This window comes from Ovis aries, chromosome 25 (genome assembly GCF_016772045.2).
Source record: "Ovis aries strain OAR_USU_Benz2616 breed Rambouillet chromosome 25, ARS-UI_Ramb_v3.0, whole genome shotgun sequence".
Classification (NCBI taxonomy): Eukaryota; Metazoa; Chordata; class Mammalia; order Artiodactyla; family Bovidae; genus Ovis; species Ovis aries.
Genome location: NC_056078.1, coordinates 18,936,828 through 18,951,919, shown reverse-complemented (window position 1 = coordinate 18,951,919; position 15,092 = coordinate 18,936,828). Strand labels below are relative to the sequence as shown.

Sequence of the window (15,092 nt, the reverse complement as noted above, 5' to 3'; positions counted from 1 at the left end):
CATAAACCTGGATGTCAAGGCGTTCCTATGCAGAAGCAGCTTTCATGGGAAGGATGAGTAAAAGAAGACATATAAATGGATAATAAGTGATTACCAGCACAATATTCAATCCAGCATACAACTAGTAATATTTTAATATACTATATAATATTCATTTGCATTGTATGAATGACATTTCTTCATATCCAAAGGAAAGCCTTCCTAACTGCCTCCACCCCGTCCTAAGGTCATACATAATCTTTGTACATATTTAATCTACTTTCCCTTGCAGTGTATCTGTGTAAAGGTTTGTATAACGTCTGCCTCTGCCTTTTGGCCGATGTTGTTGTTGTTCAGTTGCTAAGTCGTGTCCAACTCTTTGCCACCCCATGGACTGCAGCACGCCAGGCTCCCCTGTCCTCCTTTATCTCCCAGAGTTGGCTCAAATTTGTGTCGATTGAGTTGATGATGCTATCCAACTATCTCATCCTCTGTTGCCCCCCTTCTCCTCCTGCCTTCAATCTTTCTCAGCATCAGAGTCTTTTCCAATGAGTTGGCTCCACACATCAGGCAGCCAAAGTACTGGAGCTTCAGCTTCTGCATGTGACCTTCCAATGAATATTCAGGACTGATTTCCTTTAAGGTTGATTGCTTTGATCTCCTTGCAGTTCAAGGGACTCTCAAGAGTCTTCTTAACAACCAATGGGGACTGAAACTGTCTTGTTTATCATCATGTTCCTAGGACCCAGCCATCCCTGTACCTAATAAACCAAATACACAGGAAGGCTTTTACTGAACAGTTTCTTAAAGTTAAGGTCTGAACTGATGAAAAATTCAAACAAATAACTCTAGACTGCAAAGAGAAATTCATAACATATAACATAGTCTATTTTATCAAAGTTGTTTTCAAAGTTATCAGATATTAAACAACTTTCCAGTGTCTCTTAATTTCAGATTATGTGACTCATAGGCAATTAATGCTGGTTTTTCAGAAAAAATGAAAAAACTACATATGCCTAATGATTTCAATTATAACCACACTAAGTAAATCCAGAGCATAAAATGCTAAAATATGCTTCACTGGGGGAAAAAAAAATCCTTGCTGAGGATTTTATTTCTGAGAAGAAATAAACACTGCTGAATTTCAGACCACCCAAAGAGAACTTTATTTTCTGACCATTAGTTATTCCCTCAAGTCAGCTCACCCAAAAGATTCATTCTACACCACATTTCAGAGACAACAGAGAGAACTTCTAATAGAGTTTTCTTTAGAAACAGGATCAAGTTGAAAAGGTTTCTCTTGTTTCAGTACCATTATGCAATAATTTGGTTATTTCATAATGATTTTTCCCCATTAAAAACAAAGAGGAACAAAATGTGAGAAATCAAATAGAAAAACGCCCTTTTTTATCCAACCCAGATGGCTCAATTATGGGATTTTTCCCAGAGCTGTGCCAAGTTAGAAGCATGCTTGAAAATAAGCTAGTTGAAGTTCAATCCACAGTAAATACAGACATTGGTTGAAATACTTTTTCCTTAAAAAAGAGGGAGCATGCATTGGGGTAAGTATGTGAGACTAGGATTGATTTGCATTTCCCTGGCTTTGGGGTGCTTCCTCCCTCACAGCCCTACTGTCTTAACTTTCTCTACCTTGCCAGGAACTAGGATGTTTGGGAGTCAGTCATATTAATACTTTCAGATGCTGAACTTGCATCATGGTTTACCTGCAGTTTCCAGACATCACTGCCAAAGACCTCACAGAATATCCTGTTGTTTTGAGGAGGAAAGTCTCATATTATACAGATGTATTTGGTGTTAAAACGAATTAAAATGGGGCAGCCTGCAACTAGAAATGGACACTCTTTCACAAGATTACCTTGGTTTTCCCTCAATGCTCTTGAGTCACAGAAGCCCCATGTATCTCATCCCTGATCCCATGTAAGTTTGAGGAACTTGAGAGAAGGAAAAAACACAAAAATGTTTAAAAGCTAGATGATAATTAATTTAAAAGGAGTGTTGAAAAGAAGATAAAGTAGGAACTGCTTATGGGAATTGTTCCCAGGAGCAGAATTTAGGAAAGAAGGACCTCTTAGTACAAAATAACTCTGCATCCACACTGGCTGATAATTCGCACTTCACTTTTTCAATTATTTGAAGTCTTATTGATTCATTTGGAATAATAAATATTTGCAGAGACACAGTGCACTTTTCATAGAACCGCACAGAATTTCTCGTGGATTTTAGCATGGGACAGAGCCTGTGCAGATAGAAAGGAGTAAACTGGGTTAGACGGCTTTCCTAATTATCATGCTTCCACACTAAACTGCCATCTTACCTTCTTTATTCCCTTAGTGTTCCCAAAGTCTTGGGCCACTGCATTTCCAACCTGAGACATTCCCAATGGCTGGCACCACTTCTTAGGCACCTAGGTCCCCTAGTTTCTCATGAATCTTTACGCAGTCAATTCTACCTTGCTATTTCCACACGTGAACTAATATAGCCACTGAAAGGTATACTCTTTTTTCCAGATGACTGGCAAGATTATGACTAACACAGTAGATGGAAACTTTCCTTCTTGAAGTAAAAGATACCACTTTCTTTATACAAGTTGTAGCTTTATAGGCTCAATAACGTCATGGAGAAGGCAATGGCACCCCACTCCAGTACTCTTGCCTGGAAAATCCCGTGGATGGAGGAGCCTGGTGGACTGCAGTCCATGGGGTCGCTAAGAGTTGGACACGACTGAGCAACTTCCCTTTCACTTTCATGCATTGGAGAAGGAAATGGCAACCCACTCCAGTGTTCTTGCCTGGAGAATCTCAGGGACAGGGGAGCCTGGTGGGCTGCCATCTATGGGGTCGCACAGAGTCGGACATGACTGAAGAGACTTAGCAGCAGCAGCGGCAGCAGCAGCATATGTCAAACATACAATAATCATTCAAACAGTAAGAAGCAGCCTAAATACTACATGGGAAAATAGCATCTTCTAGAGAAGCAAAGACTGGAAGAAAAAAAAAAAAAACTCTAGGAATAATACATCTGTCACGACTGACAAGTGAATCTGTGCTATCAAATTATTTTCCTTCAAAAGCATGTGCAGTCAGCCTCACATACAGAACTGAGGTTCACATTTGAGTGAAGAGAGACAGGCAAGTTACAGGGCATGGGATACTTGGGGTATGGAGCGGATGGATGTGTACAGCGGGCAGGACAGTATGATCACCGTAACACAGTGAGGGGAACAAAAAGGTGGGAGGAATGGCACAGGAAGAAAGGCAGATGATTACAAAGAGAAACTTCATTGATGTAGAAATGTCCTGTACAGAAACTAGGAGAATACCCAACTCAAAACCCTTACCCCCCGATGGTATAATATGCTTAACTTCATTAAAACATTATTTTTTGGGACTTTCCAGTGGTTAAGTGGTCCAGTGGTTAAGACTGTGAGCTTCCACTGCAGGGGGCGCAGATTCGCTCCCTGGTCGAACTAAGATCCCATGTGCAACACGGTATGACCAGAAATTTTAATTTTTTTAATAATATGTTCCAAGTTATTAGTCCATTTACATACAGATGTTTCTAAAACAGTCTGTTATTTTATGCCCATCTGCCTACATAAACTTAAAAAAGCACAATGTGGTAATTATTCACTTTTCAGAATATAGTAAAATACCTCTCTTAGTCAATGCTTTTCAGTTTGGCTGTGGATAAGAATTACTTGGAAATTAAAAGCAATTATGTAGATTCTGAGGCTCCATCATCTCAGGGAAGAGAGAGGGCAGCAAGGTGTCTCGAAGGCAAGCTCTATGAATTTGTAATGTGTAAGCAGAGTTGAGAACATGCACAAAATTCTTGCTACCTGAACTGCGGTGTGCAGACCAGCAGCACTGGCGGCATCTGGGCACCTGCTGGAAATGCAGAATCTCAAACCCAGGCCAGAACTACTTAATTAGAATCTGCATTTTAAACAAGATCCCAGGGAGATTCTAGTGTTCCTCTAAGTGCGACAAGGATTGCAGTGGGAGATACCCGGTGTTTTTTCTGAAAATACCAGTTAGAAGGAGGTGGTATCTATCATTCATGAAGAAAATGTAAAAAGAGCCTCGGGTTTGGAAGCAAGATGAACTCAGTTTGATAATTTGTTCGCTATAAACAATTAAAATAAGCCCTTGTTTTCATAACACTGTTTGGGCACATCATCATTTTTTAAAATAAGAACCTCAAAAAAATAGAAGGAACTGAGCTTTAGCCCACTTCTCAGAGGCATTGTTTATGGCTAGCAGTTGAAAAGACAAAAGCTTTGAGTAAAGTACCCAGGGTAGGGCAGCCTATAGGCTCTTGTGCCCAGAAGTCTCATGCAGGATGTCCCATCCTAGAGTCCAGAGCTATCTGGACATGGACCACTGGATGGAAACCCTCTCCCTGCCCAAGGTGGAAGTGCCCTTAAGAGTTTTCTCCCTAAGAGTATATCTAAATCTGCTTCCTACAGAGAAGGGAAGAACATTGATGGGCAGGTTGAAATTATATTCAAACATCACATCATTGGCAAAGACGTTTCCAGTTGGCTCTAATAATTTATTCTGACAATCTTTTAAAGAAGAATATAATACAGTAACATTGAAGTGTTAAACCTTTATTTAAAAGATGCTGTTGGAAACCTTTGAAAGTTAATATAATATTTTCAAATAAAATTACTTAACTCCATCTATTTCTGTGACTTTTCAAGACCTTTTGATGAATTTCTCAATTTTACCTGCAGAGTCTGAATCTGTGGTTTAAGAAAAAGTGATCAGTCGATATAATTCTATATATTTTAAGTTTTTATAGTTATTCAAACTATCTTCAATCTTTTTACAATCTATTATATTTCTGAAGTAACATACCACTCGTGAGCTGTTAAAATTACATGAGGTTTTCTGACAGATTTTATTTTTCTTACTTAGCTAAAGTCTTCAGGAACAGCTCTAGCTTTTATATTTTTAGGAGGACCTTTCACAGCATGATGGCAATCTGGCTGACAATATGATGATTATAGCTGTAGCTGGTGAAGCACTATATTACTAAAGTTACATAATAGAAAGAAAGATGATGTACATATGTGAACACTCCAAAGGTAGATCCTGTATTGTGCAAAAGAGGAAACTTCTCTGCTTAAATAATGTAAACAGTAGCTAAAAAGGAAAAGGAAAGATCAGGGCTTCCCTGGTGGCTCAATGGTAAAACATCTGCTTGTAACGCAGGAGTCTGGGTTCAGTCCTTGGGTTGGGAAGATCCCCTTGGAGGAGGGAATGGCAATCCACTCCACTATTCTTGTCTGGAGAATTCCATGGACAGAGGAGCCTGGCAGGCTACACTCCATGGGGTTGCAAAGAGTCAGATACGACTGAGCTATTAACACTTTTTTTTTACTTTTTCAGTATGTCTTACATTATTAGAAAACATTCCATCTTTAAATTAAAAAAAATTTACTCTAAAATTTTAGAAAGAACTATGTTAGGCATTCATTTAAAGCCCCCCATTATTTAATTTTCTGTCACTTAAACCCTGTCCTATTTATCAATTTTTTTTTCTACTCTCCTCTGTACTTTTTGTTAGATTTACTCAAGGAAACAACTCTTAGAAATATTGAAATTCTCTTGATTTTGTTTTTATTTTACTTCTGCATTTTTATTTCTTTATTTACTCTACTTTCTTTACAGATTCCATTAATTCTGATATTTTTGTTACTTTGTGAATTGAATGCTTCATTTTTCTTCCTGCTTGTTCAAAATAAATAAATAGTTTACACTACTGCATTCAAAACTGTTAATATTCAAGAATATAAATTATAATAAATATACTGCTGTCATTTTTATTTTTGCATTTGCCTAGTACTGCACTTTTGAATTTCTCATGTACTCAATTATTTCTTCCTTTTGGAACTTATTGGGGGGGTTTCTTCAAAGTAGTGAGGCTATGGTTTGTGAACAGATGTGGGGGAGGCAGAATTGGCTGCTTCTGAACATGGTTTTCCTGCAGCACGGAGGATGGTGGCAGCTGAGTTTTTTGGTGTTTTTGGTTGCTGTAGCTTTTATGATTTTAAACTGTTCCATCACTAGGGATTAGGGTGGAGGTGGCTAGGCCTCCCTCCAATTTACTATTTAACAACATTTCCTTTAATGGAAACAACAGTTTCTGTCCCTGATTTTTGAAATCTATTTCCATTGGCACTGCAGTTGGTAAAATTCTTCCTAGATATTAGCAAAAGCCTGACTTAGCCTCTTAGGTTTAAATGTTACTGGGAGAAATTTTTTTCTTTGTGTATGTTTTATGAAGCATTTGCATTGGACAGCTGTGGTTGCTAGCTCCATCTTAGCGTGAAACTTGTGGGAATGCTTTCATTTTACTTTGTAAAGGTCAAGGAGTACTCTAATTCACATTATTAAATTTTAGCTGCATTTTTTTTTTTTGGCCTATCAAGGATCACGCCCAGGCCCCCTGCAATGGATGCCCAGAGTCCTAACCACGGGACCTCCAGGGAAATATCTACATTTTTAAAGTTTAGAAGGAATTGTGTTAGGCTTTTATTTAACCCCTACAATATAAATCTTAATTTAAATTTAACATTTGTTTCCTAAAGAGGATACACTGTAATGATCCTGAAGAAATTATTTTTAGAAGACACAGGAAGAGTATGTCACTTGATGATTACAACAGGACCCATTACTGCAGGCAGTGAAATTACATACTAACATGCATTATATATAATAAGTAATCCCAACACAAAAAATTAAGTTTACAAAGCATACTCATCATCTACTTTAAGTAAATGTAAGTGGATTTACTTCGTTAAAGAATAATGACCAACACAATATTGTAAAGCAATTATCTTCCAATTAAAAAAATTAATTTACAGGAAAAAAGGTAAATGGTAGAATATTAAAATGCATATCCAAACAGCTGAAATAAAAAATATAAATAAATATTTAAAAAAATAATGAACTATCCCAAGTGATTCTTCTTAACTGTCCCAAACAGAAACTGATTTTATCACAACTTGATTTGTCACAACTATAACTCAAGACAAGATACGTGTGTATTCATTGCATGTCAGCTAAAATTAAATTTTAAAATTGTTAAGGATTGAAAAAATAATATGTATTACTACTTCAAACCTATTTCCTATGTGAACACATTTTAGAAACCAATGTTAATGGTAAAACAAGTATTATCTGATATGACAATATAAATCAACCACAAGTATCCCATTCATAAAGTCAATTTGGAAATATGGGTAAATATAGTAGAATGAATGTGTGTGTGTGTGTTTAGTCGCTCAGTTGTGTCCAACTCTTTGCGATCCCAGAATACACACATTTAATTGTAATCCCACTACAAATCTCATTAAAATAACAGTACAGTGATTTTTCAGAAAGACTTAAGTCAGGAAGAATATAGAAAAGAGCATCAACATTTTTGGACCCAGGAAAGAAATGGATGAGTAGTAACTGACCCAGAAGAGCTGAGAAAACTGAAGAGTAAGTGGACGGTGGGAAAAGTTGAGAAGCAACCCAAGTTTACACTGAAGAGCTTCCCAAAGGTTCAAAAACTGGTAACACAATTCTTGGCCAAAAAGGACAAATGGAGGATGGCTGTAGGGATACTGTGAGGACAGGTAGATCCTTGGATGGCCTCCCACTCCGGCGGTCTGGTGACACCCCTCGCTCCCCCTGAGGCTTATTCTCTGGAAAAAGCGATGGTTGGATTTGCAAATCTCTGGCACAGTTGAGTAGGGCCAACAGGGATTAAGTAACAGATAATAAATTGAGTATTTGAGGGCCCCAATCCTTGTTTTCCCACGAGAAAGCCAGCAACCAAGTGCCTTTCAGAATGGAAGAGTCTTCTCTGGGAACAATCTGCCTGGCACAAAAGAAAACACCTGAAGATATAGACACCGATAATTTGAAATGACTGTGATGGGTTGAGATGTGTTCCCCAGAAAGATATGCTGAAGTCTGTTATAGACTGTGTTCCCCTAAAATTTGCTTGCTGAAGCGCTAACTAACCCCCTGAGTGATGGTATTTGGAGACAGAAACTTTAAGGAGGTGATGAAGATTCAAAAGGTCCTAAGGATGAGGTCCCACTTCAAAGGATGGGGCTCCACTTCAACAGATGGGTCCCCACTTCATTAGAAGAGTAAGAGACCCTAAAGAAATCTCTCTCCCTGCATGCAGAGAGAAAAGGTCATATGAGGACACAGATAGAATGTCTGTAAGCTACAAAGAGGCCTCCCCCAAAACCAACCCTGATGGCACTTTCATCTTGAACTTGCAGCCAGAGAACTGTGAGAAAAAACTTTACATGGCCTAAGCTATTCATTGTGTGGCATTTTGTTACGGTAGTCTGGCAAGAGTACTACAAAGTTCTAACCCTCAGAATGTGACCCCACTTGGAAACAGGGTCACTAAAGATATAATTAGTTAGGATGAGGTCATCTTGGGGTATGGTGAGCCCTTAATCCAATGTGACTGGTGTCTTTAAAAGGAGAAAAAAAAAGAGACTCAGAGACAAAGACACATGAGGGAGAACATCATGGGGATAACAGAGGCAGAGACTGAAGTGCTGCCCCTGAAAGGCAAGAATCACCAAAGACAGCTTCCTGCCAACCACTGGAAGCTAGGAACAGGCAAGAAAGGATTCTCGTCAACAGGTTTCAGAGGGAAAGTGGCCCTGCCCATATCTTGGCCCCAGAAGAGCGAGGCAATAAAATTCTATTGTTTTAAGACACTCAGTTTGTGGCACTTCCTTATGGCAGTCCTAGGAACAAATAAAATGCCTAGTTAAATCCCCTTGGAGTGAAGATCACAGTCAGCAAGCCTCTTCATGGGTTCAGGACTTCGAATCAGCTTTTCATTATAATATTCAAATATGAGTAGAGAACTGAGGATTACCTAACTTTTGAGAAAAATCATACATGAAAAACAGAGGCCGAAATGTAGAAAGAACACATCTAAAGAGCAATCATTCATATCCTCAGACAAAAGGGAAGCTATTTTAAACACAGTAGGAAGAGGACGCTATCGAAAAAGGGACATTCAGACAATAAAAGAAGCCCTTGGAAATTAAACACAGAAGAGAAGAGAAGAATGAGGAACTCTATCATAAAATACAGCAAAAAAAAAAAAAAAGAGTTGGGAAAGAGAAGAAAAAAGATCAGAAAATTTAGAGAATCAGTCCAAGTGGCTTTCTAACTGAATAAAAGGAACCCCAGATCAAAACAATTAGTGAAAATGAAGTGGAGAAAATCCTTAAAGAAATAATTTTAAACAAATTTCCCAGAGCTGAAGGACAAAGCATTCTTGGATTAAAAGGGATGACTGAAGGTTTAGCAAAATTGACTGTAACTGGCTTACACCAAGGCACGTCATCTTGAAATTTTTAAACTACAGGGACACAGAAAATTCCCACAAGCAGGTAAGATGCCAAATGTCAAATGTGCCAGATGTCTGCACAGCAACACAATAAGTTAAAAGACAAAATTCTGAAGGAAAATACTTTCAGCCTACTTTCATCTCAAAAAAACAAAAACAAAAACACAAACCTCTCAAAAAGCCTTCTTGGGAAGAAAGGCATGCATCAAAATGAGGAAGTAAAAGAAGAAAGAGGAAAACAGGAGATTAAGAAACCTGAGGATCTAAGAGTTAGTCTGGAATATCTAATGGATGAGAATGCACTGAGAGGAAATTCACACATCATCACAGAGTTTGGGTCTAAATAAGCAAGGAGAACAGAGAATGCCAAATAAGCGAACAAAACAAAACAGAAAACCAAGATAATGAATAACAAATTACTGTGAAGAGAAAGAATGGTCATGGCAGGATACTGTAGACATCAGATGCAAATGGTGTTTCCATGCTGAAAACCTTTTATAATAGGCACTGATTTAAATGCTTTGTTGCATTAACTCATATAATCCTCACAACCACCTGAGGAGGCAAGTACCACGACTGTACTTTTTTTCCAGATCAGGAAATTGAGGCAAAAAAATAACCCATTCAAAGATACAGCTAGTAAGGCACAGGGCCAAGGTGATAAGCCAAGTAACCTAGTTCTTTATCTCTAGACTCTATTGCTTTTTTCTAATTTAGCCTCAATAATGTAAATACTGAATATTGATCCAACTCAAATTACATTCTAATGATACTGGAAATTATGCAAGTATATAGAGACATTGGGTAACTTATAAATCATCTCTAACAGAAGGAAGTCAACTGATGAGATACATCTGAAAAATTAAGAAACAGCCATACAAGCATGTATTTAGATGTATAAATAAATACTAATGGATTTGGATAAAAGAACTGAAAGTAGTTTCCTTGAAAGTTAGAAATAGAGATGAGGAAGGTGGGGAACTGTTGTTTTACATAATAAGCCTTGGACAACTGTCTGATTTTAAAAGTATAAATAAGTAAAGCTTTGATTAAAAACAAAAAGTAAATTAAAAGTAGATCACAATAAAAAATAAACAGGATTGCAGCCTGATAAAACTAATTTTCAAAAAATTAAAAAAAATATTTTGATACATTGCAGAAACCAACACAATATTTTAAAGCAATTATCCTTCAATTAAAAATAGATAAAATTTTAAAAATCCCTTTAATTTGTTAAATTTTCATACTTCACAAATCATTAAAACCCTTCAAACAAATGAGTGTTTTTAGTCCAAAATATGAAAAGATGCCTGGGGAACACGTTTGACAACGAAGTTTCTTTACTACATTTTTCCCCTTTATAACTGGTAGACAAAATTTCTAACAAACAGAACTAGTAGGCAACTTAAGATTTTACCAAATGACAAGCATGTGGCATATTTGTTCAGCTTCATATCACCCAAATATTCAGTCAAAAATTAGGTCACTTTCAAAAACTAAGTCAACAGGGTTTTGGAGGGCCTTTCAGAAAGTAATCTCCCAGAGTTTCCCCTGTCCTTTGTTCTTGCTCACAGTAAATCTCAGGACCAAACGTCTGTGATTTCTAAGCACTGTTGCCCAGTCTTTTCATTGCCACTTTCCCCAACATTCTTAGAATAAGAACACTGGTTTCCTAGAAAAGCTACAGCAATTATACACAACTTGGAAGTAAACACTCCATTTTCAAGTCGTGAGACGGTCTAGGCTTGAAAAAAATTGCAAAACCATACTAATTCTTCAGTAAGTTTACATTTCAATTACTGCAAGACTGAAAGACTTTAAGTAGGCCATAGCTGCCACACTATACAGGAAATTATATCCTAGGAAAGCTCCGTTTTAAAAATAGGCAAAGGAAGAGAGGAAGATTGCCAAAATACACAGCTCTTTCCATTTGTTTTGATTTGAATACAGCATCTGTTTTATCAGGTGCAATCTACAATATTTGCAGCCTTAAAGACAATGGTAGCAGTTAGGGTGGGAAGAAGTAAATTAACCAAAAATGTTTGCTTTCTGAGAATAATTTTGAAGTAGATATCAGTAGAATTTAGGTATTAACCAAACATCACAGAATAACTGGACTTAGGGATAAGTCAGACTGGTCTGTGTACTCTTGAACGAGCAGAATCAAAGCTGAGAAACTAGATCCATCCACTGAAGAAAGGGACATGTTCTTGTAAATACCATTTAAGATTTGTTAGATACTTAGAAGTCAACTCTTCTTCCTTCTTTACTCATTAAAAACATATTGAGTACCTACCATGTAACATGTACTGTTCTAGGTATAGGAATATAGCAATTAACAAAACTCTCTTTGGAGCTTATCTGGTGGGGAAAATAAACACAAATACATACAAAAAATATATTACAGATGGTATAAAAGGCTATTAAGAATATAACAGGGAAATTTTAAGAAACTTGCTTTTATTAAGAAACTACCACATAAAAAACAGATTTGGATGGGATTATAAGAAAACTCTGTGAGAACAGAGTTTTGATAAAATTGCTATAAATCAGGGGTAAAATTGGATGACTTAAGTTTAGGTGAGGTTCACTAAGAAAATGATACTCAAAATTTTTGTCACAAATAAATTTATGCTGGAAATATTTAAAGAACTGCCAAGACCATACAGAACTTTCAAAAACTTCTCATTTTATCTTTAATCATTTTACAGTTGGTTTAGATGCTTATGGGTCCTGCCCTTGTACTGGTTAAGCTATTTCACTGCTCTACTTGGAAAATATCCATATAAGTGGGGTTTCTGAAGATCCACCTTGGAATTAATCACAGGCATATTTGCTGGTTGGTGCTGAAAGCTGTTTCATTTTTTTTTTGCTTTTCAAGTGAGAAAAATCCTCATTTATTTTCTAATCTGATACCTTTCCTCCTTAATGATTCATGTGACCCTGGGCAAGTTAATTCACGTCACTGAGCCTGTAATAGTCCAATATCCCTTACTACTTTATGGAATCGGAGTGAGGGCCACTGAGATATTGTATTAGGCAGAAGAATAACATCTCCCTCCTCCAAAGATGGCCCTGTCTTAATCCCTGGAACCTGTGAATATGTCAGGTTGCGTGTTAGAGGAGAAATCAGGCTGCACATGGAATCCAGGTGGCTAATCGGCTGACCCTCAGATGGGGCGAGGAGCCTGGATTACTCAGGGGAGTCCAATGTAGTCACGAGAGTCTTTATTAGGGGAAGAGGACCTCAGAACCTTCTTTTATCTCAGGAGAACTAGAGAGATACCAGCTTGAGGAGGTCTCAGTCCCATGTTTCTGGCTTTGAAGCTGGAGGAATACAGCTGTAAGCCAAGGAGTATGGGCCGCCTGTAGAAGCTAGCAAAGGTAAGGAAACTGATTTTCCCCTAGAGTTTCCCAAATGAATGAGGCCTGTGGATCCATTTCAGATTTCTGACTTCTGAGACTGGCTTTGGTTTAAGCCAGTAAATGTGTGGCAACTGTTGTAGTAGCAACTGGAAATAATAACACACACAAGTATTTTGAAATTGGTAGAAATTACGTAAATGTTAAGATGTTATTTTTCTAGTATGATATCTCTGCTTAGTCTCTCCAGCAGACTTGATGGCAGACGCTTTGGTCCCCAGGAGGTCTTACAGTAGTGTCACACTTCTGTGTCAAAAGCAGATTCCTGCCTTTCTCGTTTCAGTGCCTGTGCCTGACTGTTTTTCCGTTTCACTCTAGCTCTTGCTTAATTTGTGAAGCAGATTTGATTACCATGTAATCATCAAAACAACTCCAGCCGCCTGCCTTTTTTGCTTCCCCAGTTTCCCTTCAATCACTCATGATTCCAATATTCCCAAAGGGATGGTTAAAGACACTTGTTCCAGAGTCATAATACTGTAGCAAAATTATGTACAGATAATTCTTTCCTTGTTTTATGAGTTAATCTCTAAAAAGATGTCCAAGGCAATATGTGAAGTATATATCCAAATATGTATATATGTAGTAGGTGTGTATATATAAATATATAAGCACATGTCAAGTCTTAAAGTTTTTCCAACAGTTTGAATAAGAATGTTAATGGATTCTCTTCCATAGGTTAAATTACTTTAATTTATGAAGCAGAATTAAAATTTGAGGATTAGACCATTCTTACTAACACCAAATTTATAGAATAATGCAGTAGTAAAATTTTGAGTGTTGTATTAAGGGAGTAAAAATCTATGTTTCTAAGTCCTTAAAAACATTAACAAAATTAAATTGATGCATAGTAAGAAATGTAATGATATTGTCACAATGGTTCTTAGGTCAATCCCTGAATAATACTGTTTTTCCTGCCCTTCTATCATTAATTTATACATAAGGGCCTCTTTTCATTGTAATTTGTTATACTTTTATGGGTTTCCCTAGTAGTTCAGATGGTAAAAAATCCACCTTCAATGCAGGAGGCCTGGGTTCAGTCTCTGGGTTGGGAATATCCCCTGGAGAAGGAAGTGGCAACTCACTCCAGTATTCTCTCCTGGAGGATTCCATGGACAAAGGAGCCTGGTGGGCTACAGTCTGTGGGGTCACAAAGAGTTGGCCACAACTGAGCGACTAACACATACATACTTTTATATTTTCTTTTGCTATATTCTTATCTTTTATTTAAGGAATGGCATTTGTGTGCCTGCTGACAAGGTCCTCATGAGAACTTCATTTTCAATTTGTAATTTTTTTCCAACAAAAACGTTGTACATTTGGGAGGGGAGTGAGAATACTTCACAGATATATACACAGAGACACTCAGATATACCAGTTATTGTTTATTCTAGGTTTATAATACTTCACAGGTAAGAGCTGAGGAACATATCACCCTGTACTTCAAATATACAATAAAGTAGATTCAGAAAAAAAAATCTTGTGTAATCACACTATCATAAACTTTTCAAATGAGGATTGTATCAGCCAGTACAATTAATTAGTAGCAAGTTGAATACTCCTAGCATATATTTTTGTGGTGTTTAGAAATGAAGAGCAAGTCTTGTTTTTATCTTTCAAAGCAGAATTCCAATTAAAATATGACACCATAAGGCAAAGTGTTGTGTGCGGACTAGTGCAAGGTTGTGGAGTGTTACTGTTTTGCTTTAAATATAAAATTGACAATAATTTCAGATCTACTACGTCTAATAATAAAAGTTTGGGTAGTATTTTGTATGTTTTTGGAATTTGACTTGATTTTTCTAGTGATTACTTTTAAAATTTATTTTTAAAAGTATTGGTCTATGACATAATGGAAATTATTAAAAAAAACACAAAACCCAAAGTGGTCCTGTAACACAAGTAGCTTGAGAAGCACTTGTTAACTGAAGAAAAGTGCTTGTATCTAAAAACTAAAGTATGCCAGTACCATAAAACAATATTTGAAGAATTTATTATAATAATCATTTAAAAATTAGTGAAAGTAAAAAAAAAAAAAACAGCTAAAAGATGGGGAAGAGGAAAGTGAAAGAGAAAAGAAAGATTGATGACTGAAGAGGAAATCATAGCATACCATGATTCAAGAAGAGAAAACGACTGTAACTGTCAGTAGTCGTAAGGTATCTACATATTTAATCAATTAGAAGATGACAAACGCCTATGAAGGAAGGAAAAGATTCTGGGACCATAGAGATATTCCAGGTAAACCTATACATTTATAAGACTAAAAAACAGACAATTTC

General features: G+C 36.9%; 1 protein-coding gene across 5 annotated transcripts in view; it reads right to left on the bottom strand.

Annotated features, from left to right (window-relative positions):
- The window catches only part of REEP3 (receptor accessory protein 3), a 100,201-nt gene that overhangs the window by 35,841 nt on the left and 49,268 nt on the right, over window positions 1-15,092 (bottom strand). The gene's annotated exons all lie outside the window — the stretch shown is intronic.